The 16,521-nt window shown below is 49.0% G+C and overlaps 1 protein-coding gene across 2 annotated transcripts in view; it reads right to left on the bottom strand.

Annotated features, from left to right (window-relative positions):
* Nucleotides 1-12,567, bottom strand: part of MYO7B (myosin VIIB) — a 98,140-nt gene extending 85,573 nt beyond the window's left edge. Inside the window, exon 1 of one of the 2 annotated variants that reach the window (XM_073885476.1) lies at nt 12,475-12,567. The gene's annotated coding sequence lies outside the window, so the exon portion shown is untranslated. The remainder of the gene's footprint in view (nt 1-12,474) is intronic. The other variant, XM_073885466.1, reaches the window with a different exon arrangement.
* Nucleotides 12,568-16,521: the final 3,954 nt, after the last annotated feature.

Below are 16,521 nucleotides of genomic sequence, written 5' to 3'. Positions count from 1 at the left end.
CCCCCAGGAAATACTTGTTCATGAAACTGTGAATGATGCCCTTGGAGAGCCTTTGACACTGACTTCAAAACATGAGTAAGAACTCACAGTGGAAGGAAGGGAGGACCTTCTCCAAGGATGGTGCAACTGTGGCGAAGTCAGAGGGAAAAGTGCAAACGGTGTTGGGGTCAGGGTGTTTGGGCTGAGCAGAGTAAGCAGGGAGGTAAGAGAAAAGTAGGGCTGTAAGCAGCAGGTGAACGTGACAAAGAGCCTTTTGCTACTCTGTGCTGGTGGACAAAGAATTTTCTTATTCCAATTTGAATTTAGAGTATGGGCATTTATATGTTCAACGACAATCTAAATCTTCCATGTGTTGAGCACCTACAGTGCAAAGGTCAGAATCAGATTGTAGATTCCTTTGTAAGGTCTGAGCTTACATTTTTCTCTCTAACCCAAAGGAGCATGGTACCTCCTGTCCTAGTTCTGTCCCTGATCTCCTGGGCTGGGATGCTTAGGGGTAGACAGAGGCTGAGAATCTCAGAAAGGTGTCCTCGGGGGCACTGCAGCCCAACCTTCCCACGGGTGCTCAGGGCCCTGGGCTTCCCTGCCCTGCACTGACCCCGTGGGAGTGTGTCCCCACAGGGGCCTGGGGAGGTGGCGGGCATGGGGGTGGGGTGGGGGTGCGGGGACTGGAAAGTGTGGCTTGCCATCTACCAGCTGTGAAAGCTGAAGCAGGTCCTGCCAGTGATGTGGCATGCTCTTTCCTGAAAATCAGATGGCTGGAGTTTTGCAGGGTCTCTGTGAGGTCAGAGACACACAGGAAGCACTCATGAAATGTTTGTTTGCGCCTCCAGCCCTTCTCTGGGATGCCCTCCCCCGCTTCCCCGGGAAGCACTCCTGAGGATCCTGAAGGATTACTGTGCCCAGGCATGAGGCTGCTGACACTTGAGGCCACACTTCCACTCCTTTCTCGTGGAGAAGTAGGTCCAGGTGACCCGCCCATCACCGGGACACCAGCAGCTAAGGTGGAGCCAGTCAGGCAAAGCTTTGGAATCGGTTTATTCCCACTTAGGTGGTAGAAACCTTGACATTCCAACAACTAGCAGCTGCCCTCAGGAGAGGACTTCCCATGGAGCAGACACTGCTCCAGGAGGAAATGCTGCTATCCCCATTTTATGGGTGGAACAACAGAGGCCAATAAATAGAGACTTTGCCCAAACTATTCAACTCGTCAGAGGAGAAGGGGATTCTTCTGCCCAACTCCAAAATCTATGCACCTGGCCCTACTGCCCCTGCTTTGGGAAAATTTAAGGGTCTGTATAAAAGTGTGAAGATGGGGCGCCTGAGTGGCTCAGTCGTTAAGCGTCTGCCTTCGGCTCAGGTCATGCTCCCAGGGTCCTGGGATCGAGCCCCACGTCGGGCTCCCTGCTCACGGGAAGCCTGCTTCTCCCTCTCCCACTCCCCTGCTTGTGTTCCCTCTCTTGCTGTGTCTCTCTCTGTCAAATAAATAAATAAAATCTTAAAAAAGAAAAAGTGCAAAGAAACTGTTACCTGAATCCCGGCTCCCAGCAGTTCTCCGAAGGGAGGCTGGTCCATCTCCCCGCCTCATACAACCAGGGAGAGATGGGTGGGAAAGACGCAGAGGGATGCCGCCCTGCCTCTGGCTCCCCACTGCTGCTCTGGCTCCTTGCTTCCCCACCCCAGATAGAAATTTGAGGCCCACCCATGGGCTCTGGCTCTGTTGCCCTCTGCCCCCTCACCCATGGCATCTGCCCTCCATGTACATCACATCATCCCTCTCCAGACACCAGGATGTGCCCCAAGGTACTGCCCTGCCCATCCTGAGTGGGAACTCCTCTGACTCCCAGACTCCGGTAACGTCCACTCCCTGCCACTGGCCCTGGTCTTCTCATGTCCCAGAATTGCTCCACCTCAGAAGCCATGTCCTCTGGTCACACCTCAGCCCAGCACCATGCCCTCCCCGATGAGGAACCGTTCCTTTGGTTCATTATGACCCCTCGGCCCCTTTGTTTCTCCCAGTATGTCAGCCTGCATCCTAGCTTCATTTCCTTCCCAGCCAGCCTGGACAGTGCCTTACATCTTTTTTTAGAACAAAGTGGTTTTATAATACCCATAAACATAATACAAGTATAAAGTACAATAAACTGCATGACACGTGCACCCCTCTGGTCTACCATAGTCCCGGGAAGTGGGACTCCTGCTCTCACCTTGCAAAGTCCCAGCCCTGAGCCAAGCACACCAGGGACCTGTCACACCACCTCGAAGACAGGCCAGGGCAGTTTCATGGCCTGTACCTCTTCTAGGACTTTAGAAATGCCTGAGACCCTCCCATGGGCCCTGGTCAGCTCTTTCTGCACCCCCCCCATTTCAAAACTCCCTCCCACTACTCACTCTGCAGAAAACCTTGATCTGCATCACTGAAAAAAGAGAAATGACCCTCAGCCTCCAGCTCTGCCTACTCCTTTCCTTCTACCTGTGAGCACATATGGGACTGCCCAGGGGAAGGGATGCCCTGATGGCTCCCATTAACCCTTCCAGCCCTGCCCTCTTTGGCCTCCTCCACTGGGGCTTTTGCTTTATCAAATACTGTAGTGGTTAATATATGTCCACAAATTCTTTAACACTCTTCCCTTCAAAAGATGGAGACTTGGGATGCCTGGGTGGCTCAGTCAGTTAAGTGTCTGCCTTCGGCTCAGGTCATGATCCGAGGGTCTTGGGATTGAGTCCCACATGGGGCTCCTTGCTCAGTGGGGAGCCTGCTTCTCCCTCTGCCTGCCGCTCCCCCTGCTTGTGCTCTCTCTCTCTCTGATAAATAAATAAATAAAAAGACAAATAAATAAATAAATAAATAAATAAATAATTTTTTTAAAAAAAGATGGAGACTCATTTTCCTGTCCTTGAGTGTGAACATAGTGATTCACTTCTAACAAATAGAATAAGGTGAAGGGATGGGGTGTAGCTTCTGAGACCAGTTCATAAAAGACTTTGTGGCTTCTCCCTTGGTCTCTCTAAGATCACTCGGCTTGGGGAACCTTGCTACCATGTCATGAGGACAAGCAGCCCTAGGGATGGGCCCATGTGGGGAGGAACTGGGTCTCCAGTCAAAAATAGCCAGTAATCTTGGAAGCAGATCTTCCGGCCCTGGTCAAGGTCATAGATGCCCACAGCTCCAGCCAACATCCTGACTGTTACAGGCTAAATTGTGCACCCCCCCATTCATATGTTGAAGTCCTAACCACCAGTCCCTCAGAATTGAACTCTATTTGAAGAGGAGGCCTTTAAAGAGGTGATGAAGTTAAATCAAAGCTGTTAGGGTGGGGCCCAATCCGACAAGACTGATGTCCTTGCGAAAGAGGGAGAGACACCAGAGCTGTGCCTGAGTAGAGGGATGACCATATGAGGACAAAGCAGCGAGAGGGCAGCTGTCTGTAAGCCAAGGAGAGACGCCTTGGAAAAAAAACCAACCCTGTCATAAATACCTGTTGTTTAAGCTGCTTGTTCTGTGGCATTTTGTTATGGCAGTCCTAGAAAATGAATGCAAACCTCAAGACAGTCCTTGGCGAAGAACCGTCCAGCTAAGCTGTTCTTGATTTCTGACACTTGGAAAGTGCATGAGATAATAAATACTTGTCGTTTTAAGCTGCAGGATTTTGGAATCGTTTGCTATGTAGCAATAGATAACTAATACAATTACCCCTCACTCTTATATCTGCACCCATTCTCACTGTTCTGGCCTTTCCTCTCTGCATAGTGATAAACTCAGGTCTCACCTGAAAATGAATTTTCTTGGCCTCATGACCCCCTCCAGCTATTGCCCTCCTCCGGCTTTTGCTCCACTGCAGATCTCCTTGAAGGAGTTGTCCCTCCACCCCCATGCTTCCTGTACTCTCTTACCCTTCATGCCCTTCCCCACCTTCCCTTTGGCTCTGGGGGCACCCTTCATCTCCCAGGGCCCTTTCCCTCACCTTGACCTCTTCCTGTCTGAGGAAGATGCTGATTATTTTTGTCTGCTTGAAATGCTTTCTTCTGTTCCCTTTTGGGGAAATTCTCCTTCCTTTGTCCAAACTGTGTTTCTAATGAGGCCCATAAAAGACATAAATCACAGTAACCCAGAGTCAGCCTGTGACCCAAGCAAGGGCCAACCACAGGCTTTCCCTGAGATGTTCTGATTGGAACTAGGGATTGGTTTTTCTCTCTAGCCATAAAGTTTTGAAATGTGATTCCAGAACTGAAGGGGCTTTTATCCTAGTGTCCTGAAAATAGATGATTTGAGAGAATAAAGTTGGTAGCTGGGAGGGAAGGAGACAAAAGACAGAAATTCTGCCTCTGTCTTTTTGTATTTTGATTATTTGAGCTAAGCATTTGGATTCTATCATTGAAACCAAAGAATTCTTACTGATCTGGTAGCCCTCATTCTATTCTCTTTCAGCCTGCACACTCCCCTTGTGCATGTCCACCCTCTCCCAGGGCCACTGTCAGGATCAAAGCACTTCCAAGTCCAAAATCAATGTCTCCAACCCCCCATCTCCATCCTGAACTCCAGATCCACCAAGGCTCTATTTTCTGGATATGTCCAGCATATAGGTAGGCACATTAAACTCAGCATGACCACAGCAACTCATCTCTTCTGTTCCCACACCTGCTTTTTCCCATGCGTTCTTTCTCTCAGTGAATGAAACTAGCAACTGTGAAGAAAACACTTGAGTCCTCTCTAAATGATCACTAAATGATCTGAAGATTTCATCTGTTAAAACTTAAGGTTCCCAACTATATGTTGTCTACAAGAAAACCACTTTAAAAGTAAAGACACATACTAAAAGTAAAGAGATAAAGAAAGATATACCATGCTAACCCTAATCAAAAGAAAGCTGGAGTAACTAAAGTCATTTCAGACAGAGCAGACTCCAGGGCAAGGAGAATTAAGAGGGACATTACATAATAATAAACAATAAATTGGCCCAGAGGGCCAATTCCCAGAGAAGACATGACATTACTTAACATGAGTGCACCTAACAACAGAGCATCAAAATATATGAGGCAAAAATTGGTAGAACTACAAGGAGAAAAAAATGAATCCACTCTTATAGTTGGAGACTTTAACACTGTCAGTAACTGACAGTCTGGCAGGCAGAAAATCAGTAAGGACATGGTCAAATTCAATAGTGTCATTAATCAATTGAATGTAGTTGACATTGGTAGAATACTTCATCCAACAACAGGAGAATATATATTCTTCTCAAATTCATGTGGAACAGTCACCAAGATAGACCCACATTCTGAGCCATAAATATACCTGAACAAATTTAAAAGAATAGAAATCATATCATGTCCGCTCTCAGACCATGATGGAATTAAACTAAAAATCAAAATAGCAGAAAAATCCCAAAATGTTTGGAGATTAAGAAACATATTTCTAATTAACACATGAATCAAAGAAGTCTCAAGAAAAAAATTTTAAATGTTTTCAATTAAATGAAAATGAAAATACAACTTATCGAAATTAGTGGAATATAGTGAAAGATGTGCTTAGAGGGAAATTTATAACACTGAAAGACTATGTTAAAAAAGAAGAAAGATCTAAGGGGTGCCTGGCTGGCTCAATCAGTGGAGCATGTGACTCTTGATCTTGGGATTGTGAGTTTGAGCCCCACATTGGGTATAGAGATTACTTAAAAATAAAATCTTTCAGGGGCATCTGGGTGGCTCAGTGGGTTAAGTGTCTGCCTTCAGCTCAGATCATGATCCCAGGGTCCTGGGATCCAGCTCCACGTCAGGCTCCCTGCTCAGCAGGGAGTCTGCTTATCCCTCTCCTTCTGCCCCTCCCCTTGCTCAGCTCTCTCTCTCTCTCAAATAAATAAATAAAAATCTTTAAAAAACTTAAATATTTAAAAAAATAAAAAGGAAGATCTAAAATTAATAATCTCTAAACTTCCACCCTAGGAAACTGGAGAAAGAAGAGCAATATAATCCTAAAGCAAGAAGAAGAAAAGGAACAATAAAAATTAGAACAGAGATCACAAGTTTGAAAACAAGAAACCAATAGAGAAAATCAATGAAACCAAAATCTAGTTCTTTGAAAGCATCAATAAAACTGATAAACCTCTAGCCAAGCTAAACAAGAAAAAAAGAGAGAAGATGAAAATTTCCAATATCAGAAATGAAAGAGGAACATCCCAAGAATAATTAACTTGATCTCCTGGACATTAAAACGATAAAAAAGGAATATTATGAGCAACTAGATCCCTACAAATTTGGTAACTTAGACGAAATAGACCAATTCCCTGAAAGACAAAAACTGCAAAAATTCACACAAGAAGAAATAGACAATCTGAATAAGCCTATACCTATTAAAGAAATTGAATCAGTAATTAAGAAAACATCAGCCCTAGATGGTTTCCCCAGTGAATTCCACCAAACATCTAAGGAAGAAATGGGACCCATTCTCTACAATATCTCCCAGGAAACAGAAGCAAAGAAAACACTTCCTAACTCATACTATGAGGCCAGCATTACCTTAATACCAAAGCCAGATAAAAGACATTGAAAGAAAGGAAAAACTAGAGGCTCTTTCCTGTCTTGCCCATCCCTTAGTACTCTATCATGCTTCCCTTGGGAGACTGGAAGCCTTACATGTAGACTTGCTGCTTCTGGTCTCTCTAAAAATTGTTCTTCATTCCACCAACTAAGTGATCTTTAAAAGATGCAAATAATTGGCACGTCATGCCTCTCCACAGCTAGGAGTGTGCCATATCTTTTTTTGGCTTGTTTTTAAGTAGGCTCCACACTGTTTCAAGCTGCAACGTGGGGCTTGGACCCTGGACACTGAGATCAAGGCCTGAGCTGAAATCAAGAGTCAGATGCTTAACTGAGCCACCAGGTGCCCCAGAGTGTACTATATCTTTATGGCAGTCAGGTCCTTCAAGATCATGGCCCTCCTAGCTTTTCAGCCTTGTATCTCACCTCTTTTCCCACAGGGTGCCCTGAATTTCATGCAGTTCTGGAAATAGCCCATATTCTCTCTCACTTGGGTATGTGTGCACTTTATCTGATGTGAGTTTGGCAGGAACACGTACACACGCATGTCTGTATCCACACACAGTCACCCTGTCATGGTGCAGCTATAATTTCCTATCTCAGCACTTATCCCTGTTTTTATGCATCAGTGTGTGTGTCTCTCCCACACTGGTGAGAATCTTAAGAACAGAACTGTGCCCTACTCATTCCAATAGGAGCTTGCAATATGCTTGCTGAATGAATGGATAGAAGGATGAGTGCGTGGCTGGGTAGATGGATGGATGGCCACCTGGAAGATGGAAACAACCCTGCTCCCCATCCCAGGAAAGCAGGTATGGTGTTGCCCCTGAGGGAAAGCCCTGGGGTATTCACAAGTTCCTGCCTCTTGTTAGTGAGATGCTTTCTTCTTAGCTCAGGTGCCCTTGTCCAGCCCTGTGGCAGGTCAGTGTTGCTGAGTCCACTGGGGTCAGTGTCCTGCACTGGCCCCAGGGTCTACCTAACCTCAGGCACAAGAATGGGAGTGACAATCACCTGGGGAGAAAAGTGTGAGCTGCTGGTTCCCAAAGTCCTTCTCAGAGCCACAGGATGTCTAAAGCTACACATACCACTATCATGCCCTTCTGGGCATCACTGAAGTAGAGCATGGGGGAAGGGGTAGGAAAATGCTGAAAGGTGAGTGGGGAGAGAATCCAAATATTGCTGGAACCAGGAGGGGCTGCGTGCCATGTGGTGTATGAGGCACACAGGAGGAGGCTGGAGTCTGAGAAGCAAAACCCACACTGAGATGCTGGTCTATGGGAAGCTAGTCTAGAGGGGGACGCTACCCTGGAAGGCTGACAAAGCACTGCCCAGGGAAGTGGTGCAGAAAGGGTGTCTGTGGCTGGGGCTGGGGCTGGGGGAGGGACTGAGAGGCTTGGAAGTCACCCGTGTCACCAGCCAACTCCTCCAGAGCCAAGGGTCCCTGATGTGCAATCTGTCACCCCAAGGGAAACAAAGGCTGCATGGTGGGGCATGGGTGAGAACGGCCACCACTCAGGGGAAGGCAGCCCAGCCCAGAAGGTGATAGGGGCCCTGGCTAGATCATCCCACTGCAGACACTCAACATAGTCACATATTGGTGGTTTTGGATGCTTTGATCTAATATATATGCTGATATAGGACTATGTAATAAAAGCAAGTTACCTTTTATAGTATTATGCCATTTTTGTGTAAACATATAGAAGGTGCATATATATAAAGAAGGAGATACATCTTTTTTAGAGTAATTATATGGAACCGTTACCAGCGGTTTTTTCTGGAGCTGAGGACTGGGGTGGGGCATAGAGGGATGGAGGAGGAGGAAGATTTTTCCTTCACAATTTGCTCCTTTCAGTCATGTTTGGCTTTTCCTTGTCCATATATTTTTATTTATTTTGTTGTCTATGGGCTTTTCTGGGTGGCTGAAATCCCACCCCTTTCTCACAGGGATGACCATCTGCAAGGATCAACCACCAAGCCCAGAGACAGGAAGGAATGGGAGGGGCTGACTGGCACTGCTGTGGTGGGAACTCTCCCTGGTGCTGGGTTTGGCAGCCCACGCTGGGACCGGGCCTGTCAACCCAGATTCAGAGCCCCTCTGTGTGTCCTGATCCAGCCGGGATGGCTCAGCCCGTCTCTGCAGCCCAGGGCCCAGAGGGATGCCCCCTCCATTGAAAGGGAGTCCCACCCCACACAGGATTGCCTGGCATTTGGGGCAATGTCCATGGGGTGCCATTCCCATGAATACCATGTGACTGGCAGTTCAGGAGATAGACATCCCTGAGAGGTAGCCCCCGGCCCAGAGACATGATGCTCCTGGGTCCTCACCAGGGCTCCCTTCTCTTTTGCCCAGGTAAGGCCAGGCTGAGGATGTGAAGCTATAGTCCTCCATCCCATCCTCCCCTAGTGGGCACCGGGCCTGGCTCCCCCTACTGCCAGAAACCATGCATTGTGTGCTGATGTAGTGCTGAGAGACCCTGCTTCCTTAGGGCCTGGTTCGTAGAGCCTCCTGGGGAAGTCAATGATGGCAGGGTGGCCTTGCTGAAGAAGCTCTACTGGGAGAATTTCTCCTTCCAGTAGGGTTCTGCTCCCCCTCCAGAGGGGCAGTGCAGCTGCAGGGAATTCAGCTGGGGTGCTGGTCCTCCACAATGTGGTATGATGAGCACCTTAAATTAAGTTTATCCTTCCCCCACTCACACCTAACACACACGCCTGGATTCAGGTCCTTTAGGGCTCCCTGCAGGTGCAGGTGAAGTGCTCAACTCTACAGCCCCATCTCTGAACCACTCAGACCTGGCTTAAGTGTCCCCTTGCAGCTTCTCTGACTCTGTCCTCACCCATCCTCACTAATGTCTATCTTCTCTGTTCCCAGAAGACCCTGGCCAGTCCTAAGTAAGGGCATTCTTGTCCTGTACTGAAACTCATGGTTTACCTTCGCTCAGAGAATAGCTTCTCCCGAGCTTTGGTTTGGCAGAGTGCCCTCAGCCTGCCCAGAGACAACTTGGAAGAGAGGGCCCTTGAGAAGCCCTCTTGACTTTGCTATTTTTGCCAATGGCATTTCCTTGCTTGGTATTCCCTTTAAGACATCCCATCAGGAAAGATGGGTTTCTTCCCAGAAACTGGCTTGTTCTTAACAAGGACATGTTTAAACTTGCCACTGCTTCTATTTTGTTTTTGTATTGCCTACCAGGAATCTCAGAGTAAACTTGGTGGCTATGTTTAGCAAATATGCTGGGCCTTCCTTTACTAACCTTTCTCTAGCTGAGTTGTACTTTCCTACCTTACTTTTCCCTTCATCTTGCTGTCTCATCTATTTTATTTTTGATTCTGTTGCATTATAGGTATCTCTGTAAGCTGCCTCAAACGACTCTCTTTTGTTTACTTTTTGAATAAGGCAGGTGATCTATGAGAGGGAGATTTACAGATACATGTATCTGGGCATGTCGATCTGTTCCACTGCGCTATGGTTCCTTTGCGTACCTTGAGCCCCCAGAACAAAGTAGGGCCTCAGACTGTACTTAGGCTCCATGCTGAGAGTTTTCCAATAGTAGCTCATTAATTTAATCTGTACAACAATGCTGCAAGGTGAGTGATATGGTTCCATTTGACAGGTGAAGAAACTGGGGCTTCAGGTCCCACACCTGGTAGGTGACTGAGTCGGGATTTGAACCCTTGCTTGTCTGGCTGGGAAATCTTTGTTTATTCCACTTCAGCCCTCTCCTTAGTCCAACATGCTGCACTCTTTAGGACTGCATTGTCCAATATGGTAGCCACTAGCCATATGTAGCAATTTATGTTTAAGTTCATTTTAGTTAAAATTAAAAATTCAGGGGATGCCTGGGTGGCTCAGTCGGTTAGGCATCTGCCTTTGGCTCAGATCATGATCCCAGAGTCCTGGGATCGAGCCCCACATCAGGCTCCCTGCTCAGGGGAGAGCCTGCTTCTCCCTTTCCTCCCTGCTCCTGCTCTCTCTCACTATCTCTGTCTATCTGTCTCTCTTGAATAAATAAATAAAAATATTTTTAAAAAATTAAAAATTCAGTTCCTCAGTCACCCCAGCCACACTTGAAGTGCTCAGTAGCCACATGTGGCTAGTGGCTACTGTATTGGACAGTGCAGAAGAGAACATCTCTAACAGCACAGGAGGAGAATCTACTGCTTCCCTAGTCCCGCACTCAGTTCCTGCTAGGAGGCAGCAGCGCCCAAGATGGACTTGTACTTTCTTTCCTCTGCAACTTTGTGATGCCCTTTCCTTAGTCTGGAACATCCCAGCTCTCCACCTTGTCACTGAGCCATCTTTTCCTATATAGCCCACTTGTCCCTTCACCTCCTTCTCCAAGTACACAGCCCACTTGTCCCTTTACCTCCTTCCCCAAGTGCCTCTTCTCTGCCATGCCCTGGGTGGGTGTGGGGGACAGAGAAATCCTGAGGAGATCCAGCCTGTGCCCTCAAGGTGCTCATAGCCAGCGGCCTGGGGCAAAGAATTTTACCCTCCTTTATCTCCATGTCCTCTTTTGTGAAAAACATACAATTTTTGCACTTCTTCCCCACAGCTTGTTGCGTGCCCTGAGTGACAACATGGAAGCAAGAGCCTTTGTGGAAGACCTTAAAAGCACACAGTGATATAAATGCATCCAGGTAACTGGGAATGTTCATCCCACTGAGCCACCTCCCCACAGAGCTGCACACTCTGAGCACCTGGCCCCATGCCCAAGTGAGGATGCAGCAAGACCCAAGACACACATGGACAGGTCCTCTGGAAAGAAGCACCTGAAGGCCAGACAGCAGGGTGCCCAGCAGGTCCTGGGCAAAGGGGAAGGATTCCTACCAAAAGCACTATTGAGCTGAATGGTTCTTAATAGTTTTACTGGGGCTGTGTGTTCCAAGCCTGGAGGGCCGCATGCAGAGTTGTGTTGTTTCTTTTTTTAACTAAAATCTTGAATGGAGTTCAGGGATTTTATGGGTCAGAACAAAATTCAAGTCCAGAGTTACAGAGTATGGCCTTAGGGGGAGGCCTCGTCATGGGGAAACAAACACACACAATTTAGGAGATTTAGGATGGGGTCCCACACCTGCCAGTGGCCAGACCCTCCCAGTTATGCGTCTCAAATTTCCTCATCTGTGAAATGGGGATGGATGCCCACCATGCTGGGGCAGCTCAAGTGAGGCCGCTTATGGAAACCGGTGGCAGAGTCCCTCCGCCAGACACCCTGCCCCCCAACAACACAATCCTCCACTCCAGGAGGCTTTGAGGCCAGGGAGGAAGGGTCCTGCCTCAACCAGGGGCCCAGACCTTTCAGAGGCGATTAACACAATTGCCCCGCAGTTGTCCAAGAAGGTACACAGGTTAGACAGAGGAGCCTGGGCTTTGGAGTCCAGTCTCAACTCTGCTTCTTTCTGTGGGTACCCCAACTTCCACAGTCCTCAGTCTCCCTTGTCCATAAATTGGAGGTAATAACACCAGTGTGCTGTGAGGACACAGTAAGATGGCACATATGGCGGAGCTGACATCTGCCAGGCGCCAGATCGTCGGCACCCAGGCTGTCCGTCACACCCCATGATTGCTTGGTGAGTCCCTCTGCTAGGAGAAGCCTGCTGGCTAGGGTAGCCCCGGTCCTGGCCATCCCCTGTGCCAGTGAGTCTGCCTTCCTAGAGCAGAGGGCTAGGGCAGTGTCTCCTCCTCCTCCTCGGCCCTCCAGGCCAGCCCTGTGCTGATGGAAATAGTTTCTGGGCTGGGGTTCCTGGTTTCCGGGCTCCTGAAAGGAATCTCCGGCTCTCTGCTTCACAGGACTTTCCCACCTTGTTTCCAGGTGAGCCCTGCAGCGCTTCCCCAGATCTGTGCCTTCCACCTTCCATCCAGCCAGCCTGGACGGTGACTCCCTCGTGCCAGCCCAAAGGCCCAGGTGCATCCGGCAGGCCGAGAAGCCTCTGGTGCTCCCTTACCTTCTCAGGACGGGCGTCTCGCTGACTCCCTTCCCCTCCACCCCAGGCACTCTGAAAGAGCAGGGCAAGGAGGCAGTGCCAGGGCTCTGGGCGTGTCAGAGTGTAAGGGAGAGGCGGAAGAGGCAGAAGGGCCCCAAGAGGAAATGGCCCAGCAGTCTGGGCCCATGTAATTTATTACAGGACTTTGTCCTTGGGCTCCAGGCACATCCACTCCCACATGGCTGCTGCAGCCCTAGCCAGCAGAGCCTCACAGCAGCCTGATCTTTAACCCTGGCCTCTTCAGCAGAGAGTGCCCGTGGCCATCAGAGTCTGTTCTCCACGTACCTATCACTGTCCACCAGCCAAGCCCCATGGTGACAATTAGCTGATCATCCAGGGAGTTCAGCATATTCCCAGGCATCACGGGGACTCCAAGGAAGCCCATGCAGGACCTCTGCTGCCAAACACCCCATGTCCTAATTGGGGCACACACACACAGGAGATGCTAGGAAGCCTGTATCAGAGCCAAAGGCCATCGGGGCAACTAGATTTCCAGTAGGGTCCCTGGAAGCAGACGCAGCTGGCTTGGACTGGGACTCGAATGAAGGGGGGTTTCTGCGATGAGGCAAATACAGACCCTTCAGGTGGTGCACCCTGGCAGAGGCCCCGCTGGAAGGGACAGGCCATCCCTGGAAGTATGAGGGTGAGGGCTCTGAAGGCAGGTGGAAGGTAAGTCCACAAGGAGGAAGCTGCTCAGCATGAGTGAAGAGAGACCTGGCTTGGTGGTGCTCACGGTTGGCCCAACTAGAGCCAATTAGGTTTCTTCCCAGGCCCAGGGCTTGGGAGGCACTTGGGAAATGCAGGCCGAGGTGTGGGAAGCAGCTGTCGTCTTTTAGGTAGAATTGAGGTTCCAGCAGGGCAGTAACCATGACCTTGACCTCTTTTTGGGACAGGAACCAAGCAAGCACTGGTGGGAGAGAGAAGGGTAAAGTAGATGACCTGCAGAGCTGGAGATGGTCCTGGATGGAGGCAGAGGCCACCATCGCCCAGTAGCGTCCTGTGCTTCCGTGGGGTTCCTTGCAGTCCCAACTTCCTTCTGCTGAAACAGCTCAAAGGAGTTCCTTTCTTATGAGCATGCAGCCCATGCCAGAGGCAGGGACTGAGCTGGGGGACGACTTAACAAAGGGCCATTTGGAGGAAGCATGTACTCTGAGACTTTCAGCCAGCCCCCCACCCGCTCCCCGTGAGTGCTTGCCCAAGTCCTACCTTGGCACCAGCTGGCCTCTCGCTCCCTAAAATCTCAGCCAGCTTCTGGGCCAACACTTGTTTTAGGGGGGCCTCATGTGGCACATGGCTTCTCTGGTTTGGAAAGATACCATCTCACTCTCAGAGGATTGGCACAGCTGTTCCTGGCAGCTCCCACAAATGGTGAGCCCCTTGCTCTGGGACCCCTTGCCCCAGGGTGGGTCCTCAACAGCCCTCTTCCTCTGCCCTCGTGCAAAATAAATAACAGAATAGAATATGTGTGCAGATTAAAGAAATTTGTAAGATATCTCTAGTCAGAGCCCGTCTTAAACAAAATTTGACAGGAACACATTTTGGATACCTACAAACAAACTTGTTTCCCACTTTGTTTTTTACATTTGACATTTATATCATAAGCATTTTCTTACACCGTACCAAACTCTAACCACCAGTCTTTAACAACAGTGTTCTAGTCCCTCCTACAAATGCCCCATCATTTGTGCAATAACCCTCCCTGGATGGACATCAGGAGGCACCCAATCCTTTGCTATTATCCACAATACTGCAATGAACAAATCTGTGCTCACAGCTCTGTTTGCATTATGACGCTCCAGGAAAGTTCCAAAAGGGAACTTATTAAAGCAAGGGGCATGAGTGTTTTGTTGCTAACCTCTCTTGAGTGATATGTCAAGTCCTCCCTGCCAGCAAAGGGTGTGCAGGTTGTTACTGCAAGGACCTGGCCTGGCTGCTGTGTGAGTTGGCAGGGCTCACAGGAGGACACCCTGAGGGACACTGTTCCTGCAGCCCCAGGTGTTCCATTGCTGAGGTACCCCAAGCCCTGGAAATCAGGGAGAGGGGCTGAAGGCAGTCAGGGCAGGCTCTTCCCTGTCACACTTGTGACCAAACTTGGCTTTCCTGCAGCCTAATGTGACTGCCACAATTCTCCTCAAGATGTAAATATTCTGTTAACCTTTAAAAGTGTGTTTCTGAGAGGTGCCTGGGTGGCTCAGTCGGTTAAGTGTCTGACTTTGACTCAGGTGGTGATCTTGGGGTTCCTGGGATCTAGCTCTGCTGTTGGGCTTGGAGGGGAGCATGCTTCTCCCTTTCCCTCTGCCCCTCCCCTCTGCTTGTGTGCGCTTTCTCTCTCTCTCTTAAATAAATAAATAAAACCTTAAAAAATAAATGTTTCTGAGCTGAGCCAAAATGCTTCCATAGGACAACTTATGTTTCATTCCATTTCTGCCCAACCATCCAGCCCACTGTATCACCATAGCAACGAAAAGAGTTGCTCTTCGTTTCACCTCTACCAACGCATCCTAGAGCAACTTGTTTCCTGGTGGCCCTAACCTTCCCCTCTGGCCTACAGCAGCCCAGTTATCCATTAACACTGTGAAACGGCACAGCCGGCCACGTAGGTCTCTGTGACTGAGCCACTCTCCAGAGAGTGTGAGAATTCCGACTCAGAGAACTAGCATTTAATGAGTGTTTGTAGGTGCTGGGCTCTTTGCAGGTGCCATCTCATATCCTCATCAAAACCCACAAATTAGGGGTGCTTAGCCTCATTTCATAGTGAGGAAGTGAAAACCAAAGAGGCTAAGAAACTTGCTTACGTCACACGGCTAGAAGTGGCAGGGACAAGATTTGAATGGAGGTCGACCTGACTCCAAGGCCTGGGCTCATCCTACTTTACACCACACCAACCCTCACACAAACCTGGACTCCCTCCTCCCCCAGCCCCCAGGGATGGAGGAGACATCGTGTTTTTAGTAATTTTCAGGGAAGGCGCTTCCCCAACTTGCTCGCCCTGGCCAGGGTTCAAAAGAGACTTTCACTTCTAAGGGCAGAGGTCTCTGAGGTTCCGAGGGCAGAGGAGTATCTGGGAAGGGGCGGGGCTTAAATGCCTTCCTGCCAAAACAGTTATGCACAGGACTGGAATGTATATCACAGGACACATTTTATCTGTGTGGTTCAGGGTTTCTCAATCTTGGCACTACTGACATTTTGGGCTGGATTATTCTTTGTTGGGGGTTTGGGAAGAGCTGTCCTATGCACTGTAGGATGTTTAGCAGCTGCCTAGCCCTCTACCCATTATGATGCACTCCCCCAGTGCAGTCAAGATGTGTCCAAATATTGCCAAATGTCTCCTGGGGGACAAAACCATTCCCCGTAGGTCCAGGTGCAGCTGAGGCTGAAAGAGGAGAACATCAAAGGCCAGAAGGGGACGTCCTCCTGGAAGAGGTGATGCTGCACTTGGCCTCCTTGAATGGCAGGATGATGTGCTCAGAAGATACGGAGGGTGCAGAGAAGGGACTATCAGACTGGTGACCCCAGGGGACATGCCAAGGAAAAGACTGTATTCAGGCCAGCCCAAGTACTTCATCCTCCTTGGATCAGCAACTATGAGATAGACATTGTTAGACCGGGCAGAGCGCGGATCCAAAGTCCTGAGTCGTGGAAGAAATGACTCATTTCTGATTGTGCTTTATCACCATAACCCATTCGAGGGATCCACCCAGGGGTTTATCCAAGGCAGCAGGAGGGGCAGAGCAGGGACACAAAATGAAAGAGTCCTTTCTTCCCCTCTGGAGTGCTGTGGGAAATCCAAGGGGTAAATCTCAGTCTTGGGTCCTGGTATTTAAACCTGGACCACTGGTCATAAACAGAGGGACCTCTGCCATGACCAGGGTCAAACGGCATCCTGGTGACTAATTTGATTGCCCTGGGGAGGTTGAGGTAATGGGAGGAGAAGGCAAAACTTGCTTATGTGGCAGTTCAATAAACCAGGGAACCAAAGAAATGATGTTGATGATGCTGACTATGATG

This window comes from Callorhinus ursinus, unplaced genomic scaffold (genome assembly GCF_003265705.2).
Source record: "Callorhinus ursinus isolate GAN/ISIS: 27379988/994484 unplaced genomic scaffold, GSC_fseal_2.0 scaffold2, whole genome shotgun sequence".
In the NCBI taxonomy this organism is placed as follows: domain Eukaryota; kingdom Metazoa; phylum Chordata; class Mammalia; order Carnivora; family Otariidae; genus Callorhinus; species Callorhinus ursinus.
Note: the sequence above shows the minus strand (reverse complement) of the source record. Positions and strands in the feature narration are given on the sequence as shown.